Source organism: Cimex lectularius, unplaced genomic scaffold (assembly GCF_000648675.2).
Source record: "Cimex lectularius strain Harlan isolate CLEC.00 unplaced genomic scaffold, Clec_2.1 scaffold48, whole genome shotgun sequence".
Taxonomy (NCBI): Eukaryota; Metazoa; Arthropoda; class Insecta; order Hemiptera; family Cimicidae; genus Cimex; species Cimex lectularius.
In genome coordinates, this window is record NW_019392708.1 from 923,435 (window position 1) to 948,423 (window position 24,989).

Below are 24,989 nucleotides of genomic sequence, written 5' to 3' on the forward strand. Positions count from 1 at the left end.
ATTTGTCCCACCTAATTGAAGGATGCAATTCCTGGCTTCTATATAGAGAGCGCACAGGAATGTCCCTCGATGTGAAAATTGTGCTTGAGCACGGCAGCGAGTATTTTTTTTTACAGATATTTAGCGAGTGGTTGTCCTATTGTATATAGTAATAGTTGTGTATATCTAGCTTGGGTTGAGAGTGAATGTATTTATTAGCATGAATGTGTGATGTGAGAGGGTCGATAACGGAATATCGAGTACTCCACCTCCTAACTGAATAAATGGTAAGTAAATCGGAGTGAATTTATTTAAGAATGAACGAAATGGTTTGGAACTACATGCGTTGCGTACCTTATTCCACGAAAGTGTGCTTACTTTCATCTGGAGATGATCAGATCTCAATTACTAGATAGAAATCAAAATAACCTTTAGGAATGTGTGGTGATTAGTGACCGGTAATCGATATTTATTTAGAAATCGTGAGATGCGGTCTGGTGTGATGTAGGTTTCAGAAAAACATTTTCTTTATCGTGCCAACGTTTCGATCTTTATTGAGATCATCTTAAGCGGCTGGGATTTATAAACATTGTTTAAATTATGAAGATGATCTCAATAAAGATCGAAACGTTGGCACGATAAATAAAATGTTTTTCCTACATCACACCAGACCGCATCTCACGATTTCTAAATAAATAACCTTTAGGATTCATGCCATCCATATTCAGGCTCGTTTAAGTTTTGGTTCCTGAAGTCTCGGTATTAAGGTACGTATAGACAGTAAACGCCATTAATTGATCTAGCGTTGACAGCACCCCCAGGAGCTTAACCTCGTTGGCTGGCCGGCTAAGGCTGAGGTCTGCCCCCCGATTGGCAACACTCGGGGTCGGTGATTCTCCAGTTTACCGGCAGTTTACTAATTTATTTTAACTAAAGCTGGCATTGCCGGTGGACTACGAGAAGCGAATAGGAATGGCTTTATTTTAATAAACACTGGAATCCTGGGAGTTGGTAATACCGTATAATTGCAAATCTCTGTTGAAAATCTTTTTATATTGATCATGTAGGTAGTCTATCGTTGATCTTAAAACTTTTTCTAAGTTTTAATCTATGGTTACAGCCCGCTGGATTCGTGGCAGGTCTTCAAGCCAACACATAATTAATTGTGTGGTTTCTCTTCAACATGTTATAGAGCTTCTACTCATTTTCATTTAATGAACTAGAGATGTATGGTCATGCGGTTCTTAACACTTTAATCCACGAAATTGTGCTTACTTTCATCTGGGGGTGTTCAAATCTCAATTACTAGATAGAAATCAAAATAACCCATAGGATTCATCTTATCCATATTGCAGACTCGTTTAAGTTTTTGTTCCTGAAGTCTTGGTATTAAGGCATATAGAGACAGTATATGTCGTTAACGTTGGATTTTACTTTCAAATACATGAAAAAAACCTCATTTTTAGTTCTAAGTGCTTTCCCATGAGAGCTCGGCAATCCACCTTTTAATTTAACTGAATTTACAATTTTAAACAAATTTTCATTAGGTTTATTGAGATTTTTGTTTTGTAATAAAAGCTAGTAACAATAGTGAATTTTTTAATTATAGTCCAATTGATATTTTATTAATATATTTCTTTTATTAATTACAAAATTAAATTATATTACTGTGCACTGAAATGACACGACGTTTACCTTCCGGTTAAGGAAAGCAGAGTGAGTTATTTTGTTCGAATTTACCGGTCTTCGTATTTACAACTCCGCCTGACAGGAACAAATGATTGAATTTCTCTAGTTTGAAAGTTTCGACGAAGGGGTTGGATGTGATGGAAGGGATTGGCCCTCTGCGTTAAAACCCTATAAAGGGCAATTCAATTGGAAAAATCTTTCTGCGAATTAACGGTCTTCAACTTTTCCTCACTCACCTCCACCCCGAAGAAATGTTGAGGCAATTAAGATAACAAAAAACCAATTAAATTGTGATTAATTTTAATTATTTTCATAATAATTTATCCAACGGAAAAATAACGCTTATTCGTTTATAAGTTGATAAAATAGAAAATATCCAACAATCGAAATCGCTTATTTTGCCCCTCAGGCCTTCATGTGACAGAGATTTGATAAACGATAGACGCTATGACTCTGATGACAGATTGAGAGCCACATCAGCCGGGAAGCTATAAATCTTTCGTGCAGCTGATTAAATACCAATTTCCTCGTAGATTTAATTAGATTCCAAAGTCAGATTCATAACAGAGATAGACAGAAATGTCCAGGTTACTTTCAAAAAATCTTTATTAAAGATTCGTCTGATGTGTTTGTCAAAATGGGCCCTTTTCACAATATCACCTCCAGATGCATGATCGTTTAAACTGCCAGACTGAGGTTTAATTTAATTTTTTTAACTGTGTAAGATACACAATAGCTCTATAAGAGATTTTGTTTAGAAGAATAGTTTCTATTGTGCAGAATGTAATTTTATGTAATGCAGAGATCTTATCGGTCATGGGCCGGGTCTTAACTCGAACTGATCTCCTGTTCTGGGTTTAATTTTATCAGCACCTTTACCGCGGTGTCTGTTCCACTTATCTGGCGTAATAAACTGCCAAGCTTCGGGGGTGGGCCTACGTTTAGCTTTGGACCGGAATCGATATACCCTCACGCCACTCGACTAGTTAAACCGTTTTCTTTAAAACGGTCTCATTTGCCCCCAAGCGGCTTTTTCGGCTTTACAAAGAGGGGGGCTTGGCCGATATTCGCTGATTTTAAAAGTGAAAATCCATCGTTTGACTTGTTTCCATGTCGAAAACGTTATTTGAAAGTTGGTTTACACTTTCATAAACTTTCAGGGGCAGGTTGAATTTAAAATGGAATTTCGTCGGAACGCGGGGGTACAATTTGGCCCTTTAAAACCCCAACAGAAACATGTATATAATTGAGTTTTTTCTTAATAACTTTTTGTAGAAGAACAAAAGTTAAAACATAATATAACCTGATGAAATTTACTGCCAATAACACTCCTGTCGGAGTGAAAATCGTTAAAAGCTCTATAGTCAGATCATATGCATATGGTGGAAATATTTTCAGCCTTTTCGTAAAAACGAATGAATGTCCTTCCTGGACGAGATTCGAGTTTTCAAAATCACTGATGTATCAATGTAGACCGCATAGGTGCATATTTAAAAAAACGTACGGAAAAAATTAATGTTAATACATTAGTAATACTGGCCTTTTTTTGTAACTTATAGCCTTTAAACAAAAACGAAGTGCGTCACCAGTTCACTTTATCATCAAGAGCCTTCTTCTACAACGATCCGTTGAGCAATATCATAAAAGGACTACGTTCACAAAAGATGGTTCATAATAATTGACAGGCCTATTTTTCCGGTAGTACCTTTTGAAACGTGAGAACTTCTTTCTAGCCTTATTATTATATGAAAAACCCCATGAATCCTTTATGAACACCGGGCCATTTCCTCGGGAAGCGGTATTGAGTTTCTTTTATATTGTTCATTATCGGACATCATAGCAATTGTTCTGAAAATACGGTTTGGGTTCTTCAACAAAGCTAGGTATGAGGGCTATTTTCAGAAAATACTCTTCCTTTATGTTTGTAGAAGTATCTATTCGATTTGTATTTCTTTGAAAACGTTATTACGTTGATTATCAGCCATTATCACAAAAGAATTGAAAGTACTATCTAAAAACCCGGACTTTTTCCTACAATAAAGACTAGGATTAGAAAAAATTCTAAAAAGAAATGTAGGTTAAGAGATTAGAGTGAAAAATCCAATACTTTTAAGTAGAAGAATTATGAATTTTGAAAAATTCATAATTGCAAAAAAAGAGTTTAACAGAACCAAATTAATTTCTTATGTAACAAAGTCTGGGGTAGGAAAAGTATGAAAATGCAATCTTCTTGTTTAAAAAATACATTGGGACAAATCAAAATTCAATATAAAAAAAAATAAACACTGAACTATCACAACATGTTAACAAATTACAACTTTCCAATGTGGAATAAATTAAAATAGAAAATAACCAAGTTAACACAAGAGTTCAATTTGAAAACATTTTTATATAATTTACAGGCTATTTAATAATTGAAAACTGTCGAAATTATAACGTTGTGGGAGCGTATTTATGACGTTGGGGGATTAATATGCTTGTAAAAAATAGGTTAATAGCTGTTTAATATAAAAATGTTCAATTACACAGAAGACAAACACTTTAAGCCCTGAAGATGATCTCAATAAAGATCGAAACGTTGGCATGATAAAGAAAATGTTTTTCTGAAACCTACATCACACCAGACCGCATCTCACGATTTCTAAATAATTATGAACTAACGGTCACTAATCACCACACACTTATCATTAAAATTTAATTCATATAATTAAGTGTACAGTTTTTTAAAAATCCTTTTCCAAGATACGAACTATGTAAAGAAAAATGTAATAATGTAAAGAACCTTGTTACAATGGGCACCAATCGACGAAGAATCCAACACAATCAGTTTCTGAGTCTTTAACGTCACACTTTTTTTCAAAACTTCATAAAACAAATTCACAAATCAGTTCCTTCAGGAACTTGCTGCCGGTTCAAAATTTGATTTTATCTAATTAATCTTTAATGAAAGTTTTGGTTGAGATAAAAAGTCAGTGTCACGAGCGGGATTCGAACCAACGACGTCCGGCTAAATAGGCCGCTGCTCTATAACTTGAGCTATCGTGACTTCGATCCATTATGAGACCAACTTCCCATCTCAACCCCACCTTTTGAATTTTCCAAGGTAAAAAGGAAGGAAAGCTCAAGCGGTAGAGCAGCGGCGTCGGTAGAGAGTCGTGAGTTCGAATCCTGCTCGTGACACTGACTTTTTATCTCAAACAAAACCTTAATCAAAGATTAATTAATTGAAAAGAATTTATTTGGTCAATCGGACCACGAAACCTAACAGATTTGAGTTTATATTCTACTACAATAATGATTTTTGATGCAATAAGTATGAAAAAGTTGCCTCTAATAAAAAGTGAAGTGAGTGTTGAATGCTTCTATTAATATATCATTAAATTAATAAGTTTATAGTTTTATACTAATTATTTATCGTACCTTTAAATTTTCAATTAAACCTGCAAACAACTCCAACTTAAAACCTGTAGGTTAATTCCAATAAAACTATGTTGAACTTAAATTTACCGATCACAGAAATGATATTACTTTTCTAAGTGAGGGCCAAACCATCAGAGTGCTCATACTGCCTTATTGCAATTAGACCTCATGGCAACCGGCCAGAATCACCTATTCCAGTGTTGTCTGTGAAAGAACCTGTCTTATTCCTCCATCCCACAAAATTTAAGCTCGGAGGCAATCGTAGCAAAATCTTCTATGTTCCAAGATATAGAAGTTCAAACATACATGCATTAATATTGTTCTATAGGCATACGATTCCAGTCGTCCTAGGAAACTATAATACTCATCACAATTCATAATACAAAAATCAGAGTGATGATCATATAAAAACAACTTATACTTTTAAGAGAGAGCCGATGGATCGCTCCATCACTCTATACACAGACTAAACATTTAATCCACGGTCACTATATTACTGTTCTGAGAAACGAGAAAAACTGTACACATTTATCTCATCTAGTAGACAAACCCTGTAAACTGTGAAGTTGTCTGATCGAGATAGGAGCACATAACTACAGAAATAAAGACAACAAATAGGCAGCCAAACTAGCAAGACACGAGTAGCCTTCACACCTTATGGACCAGAATCACAAATTGAAAAAGCATGCTAAAAACGGAACTGAACAAATGGATCGAAAAATAAACTGTCTGTGAAGCTCAGAAGAACAGAGATGTAGCTCTCCTAAAAAAAAGAGACTAATAGAAAATTATCCGTGCAAGTACCACATTAAAAAAAATGGTAAAAACAGAGACCATTAGAACACGCGAGTTCAAATCATTAGCCCAGAAAATATAGCCTTATCGGAACGGAAAAGCGATTGGGAAAATGAGGGAAGAATAGTAGACATTTTGGGGTTTGGAAATGAAGAAGGTTCAATTTTATAATAGATTTCTTAAGTCCAAATTTCTTAAGTCCAGCCAGTGGCTTTGAGGGAAAAAATGAAGTTCGATTGGTTATTATTTATTTTATTTCATTATTAATTAAAGCAAATTTAAAATAGAAACTAAATTAATGATCAGATTGATCTATCACTTGTATTATAAATCTGGTGGGTAGATTCAACGATAGTAATGTTTAATTAATAAATTTGACAGATTACCGGTTCTGTGGTTCTCTTGGTAATGGATAATCATCAATCATTAATACGTTAACAGACGTTGAGTACTAACCAATAATAATCACATCTTCCAAATTTAAATGAGGTCAACCTGCATATTCATTTTATTATATATTTCTATAAAATCCTTAGTTTAGATAAAGAAATGATCATTATAAAAATGGGCTTTCTTTGGAATGTTAGAATATTTAAAAATTAGCTGTTCAGCTGTTTCAGCTCTTTTCTGCAAATCGTGCCAATGGTTTTCGTATATCACTGTCTCAATTTAATATGGAACTGACATGATAAATTCAAATGGAACATTTCTAATTTATAGGGCTATTAACTATTCATTTGCCGCGATTATAAGGAGTGGTTGAACAAAGAAGGGTTATTAAATCTTGGGATGATTTGTTACATATAAATTGTCTGCTGTCTCTTTTTGCAATTGGAGCTTAAAAGTTAACAAATAATGGCAATATGAAGCAAAATTTGTAAGACGACTAAGTTTCACAATTTTTTTTTTTAAGTTTTGAACTTCTAAATTCAACTTGCAATTATATTAGAACATGGTACAATAACAAACTTTCTATTAAGTAACACGTAATATTTGTTTGTTGTACAAATTAACCCAACATAAATCCTGAAAAACCTATTTTATTTTAAATTATTACACCATCGATTTTATTATTTTGCCCAAATGTTTAAAAATAAATATGTTAAATTGTGTTTTGCTTTGTTAATTTTTTTATATGTATTTCTTCAGATAATAAATAGCATTGGTTGTAAATATATCTGGAAAAGAACTTTGTCCGTATATTGCGGTTTGGTAAAGTATAGGCGTTTATTGTAATTTTTTTAAATTTTTTTTTTTGGTCTATCTCAACGTCATCCTTACACTCTCAGCCTCCTGATGAATATTTCATACTTTTGTTGGTTGTCCGGCAATTGTATCGGGGCAATTTTGCAACATGGGATTGAGTTTATTTAAAGTTTTGTTAATGACCCGCTTCGAATGGTCAATAAGTACCGAAAATTTTGGCCGCCATATAATCTGTCTTCATTTTTAAATATCATTAGTATAATATATTCTGTGCACTTTCAAAAAATTATATATAAATAAAGTTTTTGTTGTCAATCTATCTTACAGTTTTTTGTAGCTGTCCTTAAAACAATTAATTAATAAGGTAAGGAAATTTTAAAAACAGTATGCACGAATACTTGACAAAGACAATAAAGTATTCCCAATTTTAAATCTCTCGGTTATTGCGTTGCTGGGCACCATCTCTATTTGATTTACTTGCAATTTTTCATATAAATGCAATCATAACTTGCCGGCCGGATTGAACACAGACGGCTGGCTGGATTTGGCCCGCGGGCCTTAGTTTGCCGATTCATAATTTATAGTATCGTTTTAATTTTTACCATTTGAAATATGAACCAGCTTTTTTTTCAATTGAAACATTCATATCAAACGTGAAAACCTCGTCTGACGTACCTAACGTCGAGAATAGACGGACAAATTTGATGGGAAACGAGCAAATTACAGGTTTACCGCAGTCACAACAGGAAATGTTTCCATTCTAATTTTAAGCTGAAACATCCTAAACTGTAAAGGGAGAACATACGCCAAGTCAAAAAATTTAATATCTGTAGGCATTACATTATCCCACTTTTCAGGTAACTAAAGAAAATTCATCTTCAAAAAACTTTTTTTGCACAAGAAGAAAACGCTGAGACTGTTGTGTGTCACAGGCACTCTCAACACGACACACAAGAATGGCACAATTACGTAGACCACAAACACTTTGAGTGAGTAGATTTTAAAACTTTTATATATAATATACTTTTATTGAATACAAAAATTATTTTTTGCATTGTATAAATTCACTTTTTTTCCAAATCCTACATGTATTTGTTAAATTTAAACAATGTTTGTAAATCCTAGGCCCTGAAGATGACCTCAATAAAGATCGAAACGTTGGCACGATAAAGAAAATGTTTTTCTAAAACCTACGTCACACCAGACCGCATCTCACGATCTCCGAATAGCCAAAGAATAATTTGGGAGAAGCAATGCCCGACTAATAAAATACTATAAAGTTTATCAAGAAAAAAAGAGAAGTGCATGGACTTACATACTTTAGGAGAGTCTTGCAACTGTAAGGGCACAAAAGTCGTGTACTTTTAGCTACAATTACTCCGGAAATGCCTAAATATTTCTAGAAAAACAAAAAGATACCTTGAAGTGGGGTTTTGAACATGAAGGTAGAAAATGATATAACCGCTTGACCAATTAGCCAAAGAAGAAGCAAACCTTTTCTCACACATAGAAACGACTGAGCGCATCAGAGAGAGTGCTTAAGTTATATCAAAAACTGGTTTCAAAAAGAAAAATTCCAGTACTAAACAAAAGCACCAGGTTTCAAGCAAGCTAAAAGAGTTTTATCTTTCTTAAAAAATAAATAAAGTGAATGAACTATCTATCAGCAAATTAAATTTGAAAAAAGCCCTCTATACCATCCGCTGCCCCCTTAACTACCAACTAAAGTCTTCTTTTCGTCTGGCCAAAACAAAACCTGAGGAGCTACCGGAAGATATATTTTGTGAATATGAGGAACTAGCCCGTATATGGCATAACGACTTCGATAGGTAATTGTCACACCAAGAAAAAGGTGTTTAGGTGTAGGGTAAAAGAGAACATTTCTCGAAATGATCTTATTCATAGAGGTTCGACACTCGAGGTCGCCATGTTGACATGTTGAAGAAGAAGATCCGATTAACAAAACAGTTCACTACATTTGTAGACAAGAGTATCATATAGATTGTTTTTTATGCGATCTGACGCCCGGGGTAAAGAGAGGGAATCTCTGCCGGATAAGAATAACTTTAAACTATCTTTCAACCCTGAGTGAATTTGTAAAATATGTGACCAAGCACCAAATAATTCTCTAAACTTCGTTTTTCGAGCGCACGGCAATGTTATGTAATTTCGTGGTTCGCAATGTGTTATTTAATACATTTAATTAGAAACCTTTGAAACCTTGGCAATCATCTGTGGTCTAAATAATGTATTAAAATGTTTATTAGTGAATATTAGAAACTTTATATGTCTGCGAAGTTTTGAATATTTGTCATGAAGCTTCATTGGCAAAGACGTTTTATGCATTTTCTGTCAAAAACAGACATCCCACGTGTCAAGACATAAACAAAAAGTATCCCACAATTTATACTTTTTTTAGATTTAAATCATGCCATCGATGGCAAATCACCTTTATCCCAGAAGTGCCTTCTCACAAATTATGTTATATCGACACACATAGTTAGGTAAGCCTATTAGTGGAGGGGCGTTAATCAAAATCCGAATCAGGGAAGGCAGGAGGGAAAAAAGAAGATCGTCTCTTAGGACACACGGGTAATAAAGTTGTTTGAAAGAAAAGTCCATAGGCATTGGAAGGTGAGCGAAGCCGGCTGATTGAGACATCCAGGATGGTAATGATAGTGTAGGAACGCTCCAACGAGCAGCTAACAAAAAAGTGCCGGCAGCCACCTTGATATTACAGACCGCAAGGCCAGCGGGTTGAATAACTTAGGCACCAGACTTGCCTCTTTATTACTTACTATTACTGTCTTATAAATTAAACTGGTTTTGCCAGGAGGTTAAAATTATTTACTAGCCGCCATTGTTGAGGGCGGCTCTTATCGAGGAGTTCGCTTTGAATATTTATTTTCTTCGTTACCAAATTCACCCAGCACAAAAAGTATTTCTTTCCTAGATCTACCATGTATAACGATGAAATGCTATTGCCTAGAAAATATATTCAAACTACAATAGACTAGAAGTACTAGACTCTGGCTGAATTAGTTTATTTCTTCATTCTTCGTTCAACTTCAGTTTAAAACTGAGTAAAACGCACATTTTAAATAATAAACCATAAAAAGTCCATCGTTATTTTCAATGATTATTCGGAGATCGTGAGATGCGGTTTTAGAAAAACATTTTCTTTATCGTGCCAAAGTTTCGATCTTAATTGAGATCATCTTCAGGGCCTGGCATTTACAAACATTGTTTAAATTTCACAAATACATGTAGGATGTGACAAAAAAGCAAACCATATCCTACAGCACTGACTACCCACCATTTTAAACACAAACACAAATTCGACTTCAACAATAAAAAAAAAATATTACACACAGAACGAAACAAACATAAACATAACTTTTTTGAAATGTTTTATATCAACGAGATAAACACAGCATCAAGTATAACAGACACATGTAAACTCAGTCGCAGCTAGCCAATATCAATCAAATTCAATATCAATAACATACATATATCATCATCACATCACACAAAACATATAATATAACATACAAAACAATCATCTCATTCCACACATCAAACATTTCTACAAAGCCTAATTCTTCAACAATTTGGCTGTCCTTTTCCTAATTATCTCCGTCTCTATAATCCTGAAAGGATAATCAGGCCGAACCATTACCCACGTTTTTCCCATTGTCGGCCCCTTTCTCCTCAAAGAAGCCGAATCCTCATATAAAAATGTCTTTCTATCCCACGTATATACCCAAAAATCCAACGTATATAAACATAAAACATCAATATCTCACTGGCACTCTCAACACGACACATAATAATGACACATCTACACGGAAAACAAATACCTTGAGTGAGTAGAAATATTTTGATTGCATATAAAATACACGTTTTTTTGTATTGTATAAATTCACTTTTTTTCCACATCCTAAATGTATTTGTTAAACTTAAATAATATTTGTAAATCCCAGGCCCTGAAGATGAACTCAATAAAGATCGAAACTTTCAATTAATCAAGGTTTTTAGTTGGGATAAAAAAGTCAGTGACACGAGCGGGATTCGAACCCTGCGTATCTAGCCGAAGATCGTGGGTTCTAAGCCCGCTTGTGACACTGACTTTTTTATCTCAACTAAAACCGTTAATTAATTGAAAGATATTAATTAGTGAAGCGGACCACGAAAACTAGTGAAAAGATCGAAACGATGGCACGACAAAGAAAATGTTTTTCTAAAACCTACGTCACACCAGACCGCATCTCACGATCTCCGAATAATTGACTAACGGTCACTAATCACCACACATTATTTTCAATGATTTAAGATTCGTCTCTAATAAATACTCTTTGAGAATTAGAACATTAAGCATTAATAATAACATAATGGGAACATTATAACATTTCCATGTTGATGGACCCACAGTCCAAGACCCATATTCGGACAAGCTTATGAAAATAACGAATTGCTGTTCTGGCCTGTCAAACACGTTTTTTGACGTTTGACATTTTTGTTCAAATTTCAAAATGTAAAAAATTGGAACAATTTTTCTGCGTTTTCCAGTCACCAGTTACGTGACAGACATGTCGACTATTCAGTGCGATTTTCGATTAACAACTGTCTTCCAATATTTGAACGGCACCGATACCTGTAATGTGTTCGTTTATTATCGCCTTTCGACTTCAGGTTATCTCCAGTGGAGAACACGAACGCGTATGAGTGAAACGTCAACAGACGGACCAAGTATAGTATATCGTCCAAAATTGCATTACTGCCTAGATAAAAACCAAGTGTGCAAAAGGTACCATTTATTATATCCAATAATGATTTTAGAACAGTAAAGCATAATAATTTTTTAACATACCACAACAATAAGGTTGATATTTAAAAAAATCCTTTCTCAACATAATTTTTTTAGCGTATCAGTTAATATATCGGGTTGTCCGGAAAATAATGCAGGATTTTAAGTTTTCATTAAAAAAAATCTATATAAAATATTCTGTTTACGTTTACAGGATTACTCATTTGTATGAATGTCAACACTTATTAATCCTCTTCCAAATGATATTGTTTGTTTACCTCTGTAGCATTCCGCTATTTGGAAATAATTCAGTCATCCTTATAATGTCAAAGCGAGAATTTCGTACGATTTTCTTTTACGAGTTTAAACTCGGCCGAAGCGGAGCCCAAACGGCTAGAAACATTAACCAAGTCTGGGGCGAGGGTTGTGTTAATGAGTGCACTGTGCAAAGGTGGTTTAAAAAATTTCGGGAGGGAGATTTCAGCCTTGAAGATGAAGAAGGTCGTGGAAGGCCTTCCTCTCTTAATGATGATGTTCTGCGATCAGTGGTGGAAGAAAACCCCAAAACAACTGTTCGAGAACTTGCAGAGCAACTCAAAGTCAGTAAAACGACCGTCGCTGACCACCTCAAGGCGATTGGAAAAGTGAAAAAACTCGAAAATTGGGTTCCACACTCATTAAACGATCGCCAAAAAAATCAGCGCTTTGATGTTTGTGCATCACTTCTTTGTCGAAACAAAAATGACCCATTTCTGGCCAGAATTGTTACATGTGACGAAAAGTGGATTCTCTACGATAACACTAGACGTTCTGGACAGTGGCTCGACAAAGGAGAAGCTCCAATACATTTTCCAAAGCCCCCAACTCATCAAAAAAAGGTAATGGTTACGGTATGGTGGGCTTCATTTGGTTTAATACACTACAGCTTCTTAAATCCTGGCGAAACCATCAATGCTGAATCATACTGTAACCAAATTAATACCATGCATCAGAAATTGGCAGTAATGAAGCCCTCTTTGGTCAATCGGAAAGGGCCCATTTTGTTGCATGACAACGCTCGACCACATGTGTCACGTGTAACGTCACAAAAATTATTGGAGCTTGGCTATGAAACTTTGCCTCACCCACCCTACTCTCCGGACCTCTCGCCTACTGACTACCATTTTTTTAGACACCTGGACCACTACTTACAACACATAATATTCAAAAATCAAACGGAACTGGAAAATGCATTTATTGACTTTATCAATTCTAAAAATTCTGAATTCTACTCAGACGGAATTAATAAGTTACCAACACGTTGGGAGAAATGTATTGAGAGTATGTTATTTTGATTAAAGAACATTGCTTTAAAGTAACTAGTTTCTTTTTTTTTGTTTAATACCAAAATCCTGCATTATTTTCCGGACAACCCAATAGTTTCCCATGTATGTCATGTTGTTCTCAAAGAATATTTAAAAACAGTTAACTTTTTTAAAGAGGTGAGATTTGTTCTTGTGGTATGAACATCTGAGTAATAAATATTTATTTGTTCCTTAACGATTACCTTGATTTGTCTTTCACGGGTTTGGTTTCGTTTCGGATGTCTATACGAGTTCTGTCAAATCTCTGTTTTTTAAGATCATAGGGTGTCGGCGTTATGTTGGTTTCTAAATCAAATAAAATGGGAGATAAATGATTAAAAAAATTAATAACATCCCCATTATAAAAACAGCACATAGCATTTTGAACTTGTACTTTGAAACCGAGTTTTCTTTGGACAGGCTTACTAAATCACCAACAGCATAAATCACTAAAATTATCATCGCCCAGAAGGACCGGATAGTTAAAATGACTTTTAACAGAAATCTCCTCGTTTATGTCAAAATTTAAACAATTGCAACCAATTAAGAAAATTAACGTTTCGTGTTAAACGTTCCAGCGATAATGTGTCAATTTGCCAGACATTCTCCGTTCTCTTTTCGGCCAGAGATATGTGATCATTGTTGATCAGGGCCGATTGTAAAGCCTTGTAAGAAGGAGGTAACAATAGGCCGATCAGACAATACAGTCCTTTCTCCTTAACGACTTTCGTCGACAACCGGTTCGAGCTATTGGGCTAAGAGCTGATAATCGGATTTGATTGAAACCGCTGGGAGTTTAATCATTGCAAAATCGATTTACCTACATTTCCGTTTTGTGAAAGGTCTCTTCTGCGGAGCCTTACCTGAAACAAAACGATTTCTATTAGAAATTCAAAGCATTACATACCTTTTTTGTTGATAAAATCAATCACATATCCAGAAATGAAACGTGCCACTTAAAAATTGTTTCACAAAATAAGTTTGATACATTTCTCAATTCAGGAGACGTTCGATTAGATTGGTCATAAACGAAGAACATTTTTAGGAACTAACTATTATTTTTTCTCTCTTTTTTAAATAGATCAGTCTAACTTAAATATTCTTCTCAACACCAAGAGGCATGTTTGCTTTAGTGTGCTTTTCCTTGCTGAGAATTCCAGCAGGGAGAGACACGGGCTGAGTGTTTATCTAAGGAATTCGTTCGGACCAATTCCTCTTGCGCTCCAACTTAAAATTCCCTTTACTCTCAACACAATAAACAAACAAATGTATAATTAATTAAACTTTTAACATTTAATGTTTTACTTGCTCTGATTGCATAATCTTAACGAAAAACTAAGGTAGTTAGTTTAAAAGTAAAATAGGGCATGTTACTGAAAGTGATTTGTTTTTTTTTAATAGTTTCATTCGGTAATTTTAAATCCCAGCTACTAAAAAACAACTTTAATTAAGTACAATTTGGAAAGGCTGAGTGTTCCGTCAAGTTTACTCTCGCTAACATTGCCAGTGGTTGATAGAAAAAGAAACTTAACATTTATTTAAAAGGTAAAACATTTCTTGAGGCCTGGGTCGTTAAGAAAAATGTTTGAACCGAATATATCATCAGTTTATCATCATTTTTTTCGGCACAAATGATGCTAAGTCTATTATATATTTACCATTTACTACATACATATATATACAGGTTTAATGTTTTGAATTTTATAATATTAAGCACCATTTCAGCCACTTTTCGACAGCTACGTTTTGATTACAATAGCAATCTTTGAAAATAAAATAAGTTTCCTGGGGTTTTATAAATACAATATTCCAAAATTGCATTTATTTTAACCGTGCTATTTAGATTTTTGTTTTTGCGATGTTTCTGAACGCAAAATATTAAACGTTTGTTTTGTACCTAACTTTTTAATTTTTTTTTGTTAATTTTCGAACTACCTTAATCAATTTTTTCATCCATTCAATTACTGATTATTTCTGTTACTCCCCGCAAATTATTCACTTAGTCTGGATCGATGACTAAGTAAGTTGCATAGCGAGTAAACTTGAGGATTGTAAGTGAAGAACACATTATATAGTGATGTGTTGGGCGAGAAATTCGAAAGTTTATCAAGAGTGAAATTGTTTATGGGACAATATCTCAGTGGCTCAAAGTGAATAAATATGATAAGATTAGGAGTAAGTGAGTCAGTCAAAAACTCCATAGCTGTGTGGGTCAGTGAGCGAGTAATGAAAAGGGACGTGACTAAAACTGAATAAATTTTAAAAGTGTAATTGAATGGGTAAGAAAAATTGGAAGGTGATGTTTTGAATAATTGGTTGAATCAGTTCGTGAAGGAGGAGGTGAGAAACTGAACGATGAAAGAATTATTTATTTGTTGAAAAATTGACTGAAGTTAAGGTAAACTAATCAATCAATGGTCGTGATAGATACATCAAAGAAAGATGCCTTGAATCGATTACTTTATCAATCAGTCAAACATTTAGTAATTGATTATGTGAATATAATCAATGAAAGATTGAATGCTAGTGAATTGGCGAAAATACGTGAGTTTGTGAATTAAAGAGTGAAATGTTTGAATGTAAGACAATAGGAAAATAATATAATTAATGTGTAGCAAAATTGATAGACTAATTGATAAAATAATTCCTTTATTTAGCAATAAATTCACTGTTCGAAAAATGAATTGATTTATTGAATTAGTAATGAAGTGAGTAAAAACTTGCTGATTAATCGATTGATTTTACGAATAAATTTGTTGTTTAACTTTGTAGGCAGGCAGGGAGTGATTAAACAACTAAATGAATATCTGATACTTACAGATTTGCTACCTTCTCTAGGTCCAAGGGTTACTTTTATGTTTTATTTCTTTCTTTATTCTTGATTATTTCGTGACCTATACATCAATTATTATTTGTACTTGTAGATTAAATTACCAATTCCACTGTTACCCGTCATTTTTACAGTCTAACAAAGCACAGAAACCGCGGAAACCATGATTTTTTAGGTATAATAAAAATGATAATTATTACATTTTGTAAATGAAATATTCACAATTTCTTGCACCACACAATCATCAGTAAAACTTATCGCTTGCAAACGAATCAGATATGCGGAAGAATGACAGGTCTAGACGAAAATTTGAAAAACGCCCCACTTCGTGCCTGCCCCGAGGTAAGAAAAAAAAGCAAAATAAATTCGAAACCGACGATCAACTCAAAATTGATTTCCAATCGTGTCCAGGGACCAGGCTACATCATGTTCACACGTACAATAACCCACCAATCACGGACGTTGTCGAACCATTAGGATTCTCGTAATCACGGGTACAGCCATTACCAACTTCGACTGAATATCCGATGAATCACATGGACAATTTGAAACACGAATAGTGAATGTGAGAAGTTGTCCTTGCTTTCTGACATATGAGAAAACCGCCGGATAATAACTATGACAAATTGTGCCCGACTGTTCTCGCTTATTAGTGGACTAAAATAGCACGTTTGTCTTTAATTTTCACTAACTATTATTTCAATGTAAAAAATAATACATTTATGAAATAGTGATATTATTCTTTTTTTCCAAATTACTAAGAGCGATTTTTACGGACAATAAATTTAAAATTTAGTAAGTGAATGAGTAAATGATCGTATGAAAGTGAATATATATATATTCATATACAAAAGGTCAGTACCCACACAATGCGATTTTCACAGAAAATACTCAATATTTTCAATAAATTGTCTTCAACTAACAATAAGTTAAAGTTTCGTAATATGAAAATAGTACAGTACAAAAGTAGTATACAGTCCTATACAACCAAAATCATTATATTTTCTAATCACCTTTCATTGCGTCATATTTTATTATATTTTTTCACTCTAGCCTTTCAAGGCTATTTAAGTAATTTTTGAATGTTGGATAATTCGTTTCATACTAGTTGATTATTTTTAGCTCCACATTTATTTGTATCAATAATGACTTGCATTACTTCACCCTTTCAACTGCAAGGTATTCTTGGCGACAGTCTTAATATTAAAAACATAAAGTATTTCATTTTTCACATAAATAAAGAAAATTATATAAGCAAATGACCAATTATTGAAACAAACGTACAATTGCGGAAAAAACATGCCCCTTGCTGGTTTTTGCCTTTTAACCAAATAAAATTATGTTTTCAAATAATTTAACTTTTACCTGTGTAATTTTCGAGACTTATATTGTACTAATTGAATTACTTTTTTTTACCTTTGTCCAAAATTTTAATTTTTTTAATTTAATTTTTGTATATTTATTTCACTTTGTGTAACCGTTTAAAAATTCGTTATCGTTTGAAAGGTAAAAGTGAATAAATATGATAATAAGATGTGATTTTATCATATTTACTATCACCATTATTTACTTTCATCTCTATCTCACTTTCTCCTTCTTGTCCCCTCACCTTCTCCTCTCTCTCGCTCTCTCTCACTCTCTCTTTCTCTCTCTCTCTCTCTCACTCTTTTTCTCACTCACTCTTTTTCTCACTTACTCTCTCTCGCTCTCTCACTTTCTCTCTTTATTTCTACCTATTTTTGGTTTAGAGAATCTGTAATTTTATCATTATTCAAATAAGTAAAATATCGATAAATAATGTGTTTGTTTTTTTCAAATTAAGTGCTCTCCGTCATTCATGTACCAAAACTATAATTGAAACAATATGTAGGGTTTTTATAATTTTATTTAACATTTACAGGAACACCAATATGACAAACGTTTTGTTATCATTGCTGTCAGGTTTCTGATTGCCAATATTATAGTCCATCACCATGCCGTTTATACAGTTTGAATTGATAAGCTACTCAGTTTATTTGTAGACATTTAAACTTCCAATTTTCAAACAAAGTGTAGTTTTAATAGAACAAAGAGGCGAAATGAAAGAAAAAGAACAGCACGCTTTTGTTTTTTGTATTTTTTTGGCCTACGGGCATGTCAATGCGAGTGGAAATTCTGGCGTTTAAAAGTGAACGCTGTATCGGTATTTTCCGGCGCCTATATAAATCTCCACAACAATGTGATGAAGCTTTCCGTTTCGGGTAGCGAAAAACTAAACAAAGCCACCCTCACCCTTTTGTCCGAACTCCACTTTGCAATTCAATATAAACTTTCCAACCCCTCGACTTTGCGCCGTCCCTCTCATTATCCGTTTTAAACACAAATAACTAGGTTTCAGAATAAGCTGTTATGTGCTTAGCGGATTTTCAAAAGACTAATGGCCACCTTGGCAGGGACTTAAAATCCCTGTTGAGTTTTATTGGTGAAAGTGTTTCTGGAATTAAACAGCCACAAATAGTAAGCTACCATTTCGTTTAACAAGAATTGAGCTACTTTTTATATAAATAATTTCATATTTAGCGAACAGTGGATAGTTTTTGCATGCAAAGTGATACTTTTCGTAGAACAATTTTGAAAAAAATATATACTAGCAAGTGTGTTTTCATGCAAACATATTTCTTCAATCTTTCTTTTGAGATTCTTTCTAATTGGAAAAAGATATAATGTAAGATATTAAAATGATACAAGTAATCGTATTAAGAAATAATTTGGGAGAAGATAAGGTATAATTTTTTTGCTTTCCCCGACTTGGCATGGGATGGCCAGTAGTTATGTCGGTTTGGCCTACACCCAACACAGCAGCACTCTCCTTATTTCCTATTCCACGCCGCATTAGGTATCACGCACTGGAATCCGCCAAATCCCTAATGAAAGCAGCTTAAACCTAAAGCCTGATTCCCACTCTTCCCAGTCCCTATTGAATTGTTTTCCAAAGCTGGAAGCTTACCCTCACTTGGAGATATCGAGTTGATAGTGAGAACTACTTAGAAAAGAATGATAGTCTCTGTACTAGTTTGATCTACTGACAAAAACAATAACCAAAATTGATAAATTGAACAATTGAATGTTAATTACCAACAACAACTCTACGTTAACGGGTACTACGTACCAACTTAATCTCAATTAAAATTCAAAAGGGGAAGGCAGGATTCGAACCCAGGACGGCTAGCGTGCACTTACTAGACGGAAGCCCCAAACCACTCGGCAACTCTTCTAAACCTAATTAATGACAATAAAAGACTTTATAAAAACTAAAATTTTATGTAAAAATTAGCGGATTATTAAATTAATGAACTCAATGAGTTAAGATACTACACCATAGATTACGAAGATGACCTGGTAGAACGGAAATTTGAAAACCCTCTGTCAAATCAAATGCAAACCGCACTACATATTATAGGAAATGAGGAAGATGTGTGAGTAAAAGGGTTGTAATATAAACCCTAAAAAATATATCTCAAGGAAAGCTCGAAAAGAAAAAAGTTTAAAAGAAAGGCTTTCACTATAAAAGGTGGAGTCTTACTTTTTCCCAAGAAACAAAGTACTTTAGTATAACCCTTGGCACAAACGGCAACATTCTCAAAGGCAAAGCACAATTAAGCACTGGCAAAAAACTATGCAGTACAAGTTGGTGAATACGAAATGACGTACTGATTATATACCACCCATAGTTAGACCATATTGGACTCTAGCATGGTGGCCAAAAACAATAATGAAGGAGACACAGACCAAACTACAAAGACTATTACAGGAACAATGCGTACCTGTTACAACAATCGTCTTTACATGTCTATATACAAAATGTAGCTTTTAAGAGTGTCAACAGTCTCCTGAGAAACAAGACATAAAACCAGATCTAAGCCCGGATATGAAGACATAGAAAGAAATAAACAGGCTGGCCAACTAACGAAAAGTGGCACCCTCTCACCAATGAGACGAGAACCACAACTCCTTAGTGTGTGCTAAGTTAGAACTGGAATAATGTATTGAGAAAGAAAAACTCAAACATTTGAGGTATTAGGCAAACTAAGAGATTTATAAATCTCTCAAAACTGAGGCAAAAGTACTCCTCTTTCTTAGCAAGAATGATTTGAGGAGGCTTCTACGCCGGCCATCGCTTAAATATCATCTTAGAATATGGGCAAAGCTGAGGCAACATGCCGGCTCTGTGGAGGAACCAGACATCGGCACAATTCCTTTGCAAATGTAAAGCGTTAACCCGTTTACAGTCACTTCGGTAGGATATTTCTCATACCAAAGAGATCCACGAAAAGACACTTAGGAAAGTGCTCAGTTTTATAGGAATAGCGCACTTTCCAAGGGATGGCCGTAAGCTAAAGGGGTTCCATTATAGACCTGTTTAGGTAGAAGTTGAACTGTCTTCTGCATCAACTCCCAAACCCTTCGCAAAAAAAAAGTATTACATTGAATATTTAGACTATACATTTCAAACAAAAAATTATAAACCTTGTTTGGGTTTTGTTTGTTTTACTATTCTTCTTGAACAACCAGCGTCTAGTTTTGTTGCTTTTTCACGACCTCACAGTAAAGGGGTTGTCGTTGCTGGAAGACGTGCTTCAGTCGAAAAACTAGACAAAACACTTCCGGAAAATTAAACTAAGCGGCTTTCCTTTTAAGCCGGCATAATGCGAACCGTGGGAACTTCTTGATAACCGCTCAAGATTGTTGAAGCGTCAATAGTTGTTTTCTGTCTAAATTGTTGCTTTTAAAACTCTGCCCATTTGTTTATGTGAAGTTCCGGCTGTTTACATTATGAGATGCGATTTTCTCCTTAAATTGCCAACCAACACTTTGGTCGATATAACAATCAAGATTAAGAAAATTAATTCGCAAATCTAATTTTCCTGGAAAATTAAATTTTAAATTTGTTAGTAAATATTTTAACATATTTTATAAAGTTTATATGTTTAATAACAATTTTTTAAAATATTCAGAACGTTTGTTTTTAAACTGATACAACAAACGCAACTTTAACCAAGCATGGAAGCGGAAAAAACGTAGCACGTGAGTGGAATAATAAAACAAAAACACACCCAAATACAAATAACGGACAAAATAAACACAACAAAACACCCTGTTAAAGGACAAACACAATATATCAAATAAGTAATCGTTGAAGTAAAAATAGCACAAAACACATACCCTCTCTCGCTCACGCACATACGTGCGCGCAGAGCAAACACGACCTAATATACGGAGAGGTATAGTAAAACCACACTTGCCGACGTTAAACAAGCTTAAAGCAACTACATGTGCAGACTAAACCGATACAAACAAAAATACACACCTCAACAATAGAACAAACGACATTCATACACACGCAAGTTCACATTAGCACCCTAAACAAACAAAAGAAACACAACAAGGCAACATAAATATATATGATAATGAGCAAGATAAAATATCTTGAGGTTTGAAGACCAGCTGACAGTAACTTTCTGTTGTTTTAACTTAAAGAGTTAAAGACTTTCCGTAAAACGTACACAGGATGGAAGGGTTGAAATCAGTGAATTGTAAATCTGGTGGCAATAAATTCTAGCATTGTGCCCCTCGGCCGTTAACGGCAAAAACTAAACCACGTGTAGAGATATTTACGAGGTAAAGGGCACGCTAACCACTATGCTAAGTATACGGCCCTGATTTATAACAGTCCGGGTCACAATCCGTGACAATTTAAGGTTAATTTGAACTAGGCTGTGGTTAGAAGGACAACAAGGTTCGCGACGGCATTCATTTTTATTTTTTTATTTTAAGCCTTTCGAAGGGTTGAATAATTTATGTAAATTTGTAAGGATTACACAGCATCGAACAATCACAGGAACGAAAAATCAATTTTCTTTTAGCTTGTTAATAAACGAGTATTTTTCTACAAAAAAAAAAAAACTTGTTGACTAAAACACTGAAGTTTTTTGATCTTTTCGGTTCAAGACGTTTCCATTAAACAATATACACCGTTATAAGCTAGAATTGTTTCCTTTATTTATGAAAACGAAGGCTATATATTGATAAATTAATGTTAGAAAGATATAGTTGTAAAAATAAGAATTTAAGTTTTCTGGGAGTATATAATCACTGTTCACATTCTAATTCGAGAACATTGGCAAAGAAACTCCATTCAATCAAACAAATCACAGTGTAGGTTGTTCATAAACATCTTAGAATATAATGTTTTTAATTATTGGAAAATTATGTTGCAAAGTATTTTATGTACGATGAAAGATTCAAAGTAAAACGATTATAATTATAAGTAACATATCCTTAAAAAAATAGTAACAATTAATGATTTAATACCGTGCCAAAGACATAAGAATAAATAACCAGAGAAACAGAAGAACAGTAGTATGCAGAACTGAGAACTCGTTTCCCTATCTTAATTAAAATCTTAATATATTACAAGAGAGTAAGACAAGTACAGGAGACGAAACTTTCGTTTTATTTCTTGACGTCAATTTCCTATACGTCAGTATTCACCGTTTTACATTGTTTTACTAACGTCATGTACAGGAAGTGAATATTATTCTTGGAGAAGTGATTTTGAAAGAGGGGGATACCATAGTTTGACAGGTGGATGTTGATAGGATGAGTAAGTGGTATAAGTTTGGAATGGCAGTAAAATGTCCAAAGTTGGGGACAATGCCTCGTTGTCAACATACCTCCACACAGGAGGGCGAGTTATTACCAGAGGCCGCCCCCCTTGTTATAGTTACGTCATATTTTCACCAAACATAAAACCTGTCGGCAGCATACATCAGCTTTGTTCGTACATTAGGCTTAATTTGTTTTTCTACCCTGGCCTAAATCACATTACGCACCCTCCAACTCAATTACGGCTGGCGTCTGATTCAGATGTCCAGGGCGAAATTTGTTGTGACTGAAAGGTCGGGAACAGTTAGATCGAATTTAAATAAGCCTAAACTGAATAGAGAAAGTTTAATTACTCGCAGACATCTTGGCTAAACACTTTCTGAAAACTGATATATTTAATTCGTTTGATTCTAAACTAAGGGGAAAAGAGCGGATAATTGTAGAAATTTTCTTATTACTTGCTTCTGGAGCAAATTCACAAAAGCATTTCTAACTGAAGTAAGGTCGAATTTGATAACTTAATTTATTAATTATTAAGTTTAATTATTAAGTTTAATTTTGCAATCACTTTGAAGATTAGTTAGACTGGTAGGAATAACTGAGTTTTATTCCTTCACAAGTTACAATGCACAGGGTACCTGGTTGGTCAATTCATCCAATCCGATTTATCTTTTCATAATATAAGATCTTAAAGAAGATCTTTTGGATTTCTCAAAAATCATTTTTTCGTGTAATCTGAAAGTATTTTTAAAAAGTAGATTCAATATATGTATTTTCTTGATCAGTCATGTATGTCAATTTTTGCTGATTATTTCAACAATTCACTTTTTTCTTTTTTACCCCAGAAGTATTGGGAATATTCTAATACCGATCTGGCGCATTGTATTGGTTACAATAGGTCATCGAGTCAATGAGGTATTTTGTTAAGTCTGCGAATGTTGAAAAATACTCAGCAGGATAGTCTTTCCACATTCTACACCTAACCATTTTCTCTTTTACAGAGCATTTTCAGGATGTCTTTATCTAAAATGAGACAACAAACCGGTTATCTAGTTTAAAGAAATATTTTAATATATGTACTATCGTTATCGACCACCAAATTGATTTGACTATTTTTGCTGGATTGTCTGTTAGGCGCCTTTCGACATCTTTCCATATTCAGCGTTCGCTGTAATGGCCACTCACTTAATTGGCTCTGAAAGTTGGAGTGCTTGTGTCGGCATTATTTTCATTTGTTAGTGCAATTCACGGGTTAAGTCCGAAGTTTTTCTGGTCGGTCTTACTGATCGCCAGTCCTTTTTAATATGTATAGTGTTTTGAATGGTGAAATAATAGGGGCATTCACGATGATTGTAAGATGTTAACTCGTGTCTCGTGTTGAGAGTGCCAGTGAGATATTGTTGTTTTATGTTTATATATGTTGGATTTTGAAGGGGTGGGGAAGGAAGTCGGTATAGAAAAGATATCTTTTCACACGCAAGAATGGCGCAATTACACAGAAGACAAACATTTTGAGTGAGTAGAAATACTTCGATTGAATATAAAAAATATATTTTGCATTGTATAAATTCACTTTTTTCCACTTCCTACATGTATTTGTTAAATTTAAACAATGTTTGTAAATCCCCGGCCCTGAAGATCAAAACGTTGGCACGATAAAGAAACTGTTTTTTTCGTCACACCAGACCGCATCTCAGTATTTCTGAATAATTATCGATTAACGGTCACTAATCATCATACGCTATTTATGCACTCGAAAAGTACTAAGTAGTAAGTAGTATTCGATGATTATCGGAAATCGTGAGATACGTTCTGGTATGATGTAGGTTTTAGAAAAACATTTTCTTTATCGTGTCGACGTTTCCATCTTTATTGAGATCATCTTCAGAGCTCGAAGTGTTGTTTTCTGCGTAATTGTGCCATTCTTCTGTGTCGTGTTGAGAGTGCCGTGAGTTGGGCTGCAATGTTGGTTACATACGCCCTAACGGATAGCAATGTGACTACATTTTCGGCCTAACATCTAACATTGGCCCTGGCCTGTTAGATCGAGCAATGTTAACTAACCGATTCTTACAAGTCTACGTCATCATTTTTCCCAATCTAACACGACCTAAGAGACTCAACAGGGTTAACGCAAAGATCGTGAATACCCATAATGGCTAAGTAGTTACGATTTATGTAACATATTTTGAATAAATTCTTTTCATCAAGCACAACAAATCCAATTGTGCGATTTAAGGAAAAGCAGGTTCTGCCAGCACTGATTATGAAAAAT